This window comes from Bison bison, unplaced genomic scaffold (genome assembly GCF_000754665.1).
Source record: "Bison bison bison isolate TAMUID 2011002044 unplaced genomic scaffold, Bison_UMD1.0 scf7180017864297, whole genome shotgun sequence".
NCBI lineage: Eukaryota > Metazoa > Chordata > Mammalia > Artiodactyla > Bovidae > Bison > Bison bison.
Genome location: NW_011494869.1, coordinates 9,205,298 through 9,210,384, shown reverse-complemented (window position 1 = coordinate 9,210,384; position 5,087 = coordinate 9,205,298).

Here is a 5,087-nt window from a genome sequence, read left to right as displayed (position 1 = left end):
TTTACTTTCATCAAGAGGCTTTTTAGTTCCTCTTCACTTTCTGCCATAAGGGTGGTGTCATCTGCATATCTGAGGTTATTGATATTTCTCTCAGCAATCTTGATTCCAGCTTGTGCTTCTTCCAGTCCAGCATTTCTCATGATGTACTCTGCATATAAGTTAAATAAGCAGGGTGACAATATACAGCCTTGACGTACTCCTTTTCCTATTTGGAACCAGTCTGTTGTTCCATGCTTAACACATCTTTTAAAATATCTAAGTCATGAGCACATGACATTAGACATAATATTCGGTGTCATCTTTAAATCAGCCTGGGTGGAGAAAAAGCCAAGAACCCGGCAATTTGGGATACATTAGAAAAGTCTCAGGAAAAGCTTTCTGGTTCTTTCATGTCCTGAGTTCAAATGCTTTGCAACTGCCTATCAGTGTGAAGTTGGGGCTTCTATTCATGGAGTTTATTGCTAAGATTCAACGAGATAATCTCTAGAAGGCTCAGTCCCAGGCACTCAGTAAGCACTTCACAGAGCATCCACCCCCATTCCTCACTGACAGCCAGAAGCAAGTTTCATGAACCTATCCTGGAAGCCTCTTAAATCGGTCCTGTGATAACAGAGCAGTGAAGAATGCAAAATCTTCCTGTTTGAATCCCCAGTTGCCCCCTTACCAGATGTATAATGCTGGGGAAAGTTGTTCGACTACCCTGAGTCTTGGTGTCCATGTTTTATAAATGGGGATAATTATAGCTTCCAACTCATTAAGGTTGTAGGGAGGATGGATTGAGATAATTTGTAGGAAAGGCTGAGCACTGTGTGTGCAGCCAGTAAAGACTCAGTACATATCTGCGATTCTACTAATAAAAATGCTGCCGCCTAGTCCCAGCTTCCTGCCAGTCTTCCTGTTTAGAGTCTCTGCCCCTTGCTACTATCAGTTCTTCTCAATGTTGGTCCAGATATCATTTAACAAAGTATTGAACACAGCCTCCCCACCACCACCGCTCTAAACTGGCAAAGGCTCCTTAGGACCTGGGGAATGAAGTCCAAAGTCCTAAATTTGATACGCAACATACTTCACAGAGTCCCAAACTCACCACCCTGCATGTGCACTCTGCTCACACAAATCATCTGTGCATTTCCACCCTGGCATTTTTGTCCACATGGAGGGCACCTTTTCCAGAATGCTGAGATTCAATGGTCAGAAGGCACAACGCCAGGTGATTTGTGGAAGAAGGTTTGAGAGCCAGACCATTTTAGAGCTGGAAAGTACCCAACAGGCCACTTTACAGATGAGGAAACTGAGGTTAAGTGGCTTGCCCAAGGCCACACAGCTATTTATCAGAATGCCAGGGTTTCACCAGGCTGGTCTGCCTGGAAGGAGGGAACCACAGGACAGCCTATTAGGGAAAAATCTGTCGGCAATTGGCCGCAGGCTTGCCTGCGGAATGGAGGCAGGAATGGAGATCTTTCTCCATTCATGAGAAATGAGACAGAAGCTAAGCACCAATAAGAAAAGCACACAAGGTATGCCTCTCTCTAAGTGAAAGCCAGGTCCCTCCCGGGCTTGCGATGCGGGCACGGCAGGAGGGGGTTGCTGGGATGAGGGCAGCTGAGATTATTCGGCAGGCTCCATCCCTCACTTCAAAGACATGTTCTCTCAGGCTGTATTAGTCTCCTGACTAATGCTCCCAAACGCACCATGGAGATTTGCTGAAGCTGAAGATTCTCTGAGGTTTGCAAGGAGGAACGGTGATGAATAAAACACAAGAATCGCCAATGCATTACTTCGAAGGCGAGTGTGCCCAGTTCTAACTGCTAAATTGCAATTTCCACTCTAAGATAATAATACTAATAGTGACACTTCATTTATATAGTGCTTCTTAAGTTCCCGAGAATAATAATGAAAATGAAAACTACATCTTATACTACAGCTATGTCTATATATGAAACATATACTGGAGTGAGACAGTTCAAGAGCCAACTCCCTTCCCTATTGGGTTACTTTAGGACAAAGTGTTGTGGACTGGAATTGTTTGCATAAGGTACTCCTAATTTTCAATTTGGATTTGGAATTTAAACACAGTTTTGCTGCTATTGTCAAAGAAATATTGTTTTAAAAACCTTTAAATATGTTGTTAAATATTTTAAACCTTTAAACATTCATGCTTCCATAAGTTAGACACTGGAAAGATGCTAAGTATTGATACAGCTGCCCAACCAGCCTCACCTGTATTTGGTTAGTCCTTCTTGGTTTGTGGTCTGGATTTATGTCCATGGTGACCAGTTGGGGAGTGCCACATAGAAATTGAGAGGCATGGCTCCAAGAGCTCTGCATGGCACAGTGATGCCTGGGTCAGGTCTGGGCAAGGGGCACCATCAACACAAAATCAAGCCATTCAGTGGTTTAACTACCAGGCCCAGCAGACAGGCCAGCAAGTCTTAGATGCTTAGAAACCCTGACCTTGCCCTGAAGGCTCCACTCCCTAGAAGTGTGATTCAGATTCCTCTCAACAAGGGTTGGACTGCCCTGGGATGACAAGGGACCAACAGCAGAGGAAACTTTTCTTTCTTTGCTGCCCCATCCCCAACTCTCCCTGCTTTAAGCACTGCCAACTTCTACCTGATCATCCAATCCTGGGGCCAACACAGGGGCCAGGGAGCTGGGAGGGTGTGGGAGCTGCCCCCTACCCCTAGAACCTGGGATGTGATGAAGTCATTTGTGGTGAGGAGGGGCATCCTTTGTGCTCCCATCAATGCCTGGAAAGCTTGCATGTATTTGATCCTGGCTTCTCCAAGATGTTTGGCTCTGAATTCAGACTAGTCTTTTCTATCTGGCTGCCCTTAGATTAGGAATACAATTTGGACTCTCGTCCCTGAATCTGGCCTTAGTCTCCTCTGCATAATACTTCTGGGGGGAATTTTGCATTGGCTCCAGAGCCAGCATCCATGGGCCACTTTCCCACACAACCTGCCCTGTTCTTTCCAAGAGACCGTTTGCCATCCACATGCCTAACAGTTGTGTTGTTTGCCATAGCTGCTTGTGTAAATTCCACTTCATCTACTGAGCCATATCACTTAGCTTCCACCCAGGTTCTGATATCCTGCCCAGTTCTTGCTCAACCCAAATCGGACCATCCAATGTTTAATAAAGGTTTCCTCTGCTCTCTCCTCACACCTGAACATCTAACCATCTATCCATGTTCTATTCAGCATTTGAGAGGAACCCAAAAGCCAGATCTCCCCTCACCATTGCAGTGCATAAGTTTTCTTGCAGCAGTCTTGCAAGGATATCCAGGGCTATGAAGCCTTTTTGGGTTTATTAGTTCAAAGCAACTCTGAGTAGCACATGGCTTGCAGGAAGACTAGAGAAGTGGTCAGGAACGTCAGGTGCCCCAACAGTCAGAACCGCAGACTAGATCCTGCCACAAACCTGGAGGAGGGCATGGAAACCCATTCCAGTATTCTTGCCTGGAGAATTCCATGGACAGAGGAGCCTGGCAGGTCCATGGTGGGTCCATGGGGTTGCAAAGAGTCAGATACAATGAGCGACTAAGCACAGCACACAGCACAGAGGGCACTGCCACGGTCCCCACTGAACATGGGTAGTGACAGCTTTCCCTTCCACTCTGGTTACTCCTGGATGTTGGATGATGCAGCAGCCACTCCACAGTGACCAGAGTGGATTCTTTATGGTCAGCATCCATGGGCTACTTCATGGCCAGGGCTTCTGTGTGTGCTTGTGTGGGTGTGCACACACACACAGGCACATAAGTGTAAGATACTGATTCCAAGTTTAAAACACACTGGGAAGTAGGTGCTGAGTCATCCTTCCACCTTCCAGGAAAGAGAGGACAGAGACTCTGGCCCTTGAAGCCTGTGGAGTAGAAAGAAGGCAGTCTTTCTACAGAGAGTCTTATTGTGGGTTATCTCCAAACTTAGGAAGGTGATGTGGGTGCTATGAAGCCACACAAACAAGCAAACAAAACGGCAACTACGCATCACCAGGAATGAGTAACATGAAGAAGATTGTATTCCAGGGCACGTGTGCGTGCCAAGTCACTTCAGTTGTGTTCGACTCTTTACAACCCTATGACTATAGCCCACCAGGCTCCTCTGTCCTTGGGATTCTCCAGGCAAGAATACTGGAGTGGGTTGCCATGCCCTCCTCCCAGGGATTTCCCAACCCAAGGATCGAACCCACATGTTGTATGTCTCCTGCACTGGCGGGCGGGGTCTTTACCCACTAGCACCACCTGGGTAGAATCACTCAAAAGGAGTGTCTTCTGTGGTTAACAAGGTGCTGTCCCTGCGTCTATCAGTTTTGCTGTTTTTGCTGTTTTTCATAAGAAAGGTAGGTATGTAAGTAAACCAAACTATTGCATGGTTAGAGGGATGACAGATATTCTGCACAAGAGACTAAAGGTTTAAATTTAAAAACATTTTGGGAATCAGTGGATCCAGACTATTGGTATGTAATGTAACAGAGATAATAAAAACAGCAACCTCATTCAGTGTACTCTTTAAACACTTTCATATATTAATATCATTTAATATCAGAACCACACCTGCAAGGTTGGTATTATTAACCCAGTGTTACCGATGAGGACATCGAGAGACAGATACGGTGGCTTGCACAGCCGGGAAGCAGCAGGGCCAAGCTTTGAAGCCAGGCAGCCTGACGCCCTCACACTGCTGAAGGTGCCGTATTATGTCTTCTGTGTACAGGGACAGGTGGGAAAATGGGGCTTAACAGCAGCACACCAGGAAAAACAAAGAAATAAACTGTGGAGCATAAGTCCTCTGGGTGATGTGGCTGGCAATAAAAGCTAACGTAGCCTCGGGCTGCAATAAAAGAAGCGCAGAGGGAGTTGATAGTCTAAGCTGCCTCTAGATTTCTGTGCTCAGTCCCGCTGTCCAAGGAGGGCAAAAAGGAGACAAGTGTCCATTCTGGAGATGGGAGACAGAGACGGCATCCTGGAAGACCACTCAGATACTGAACAGCTGCAACGGGGAGGGAGAATTCTGTCTATCCCTCGTTGACATCAAAGGCTCATACCCAAGAGTACAACCTCTGGGGACACAGAGTTTGGATCA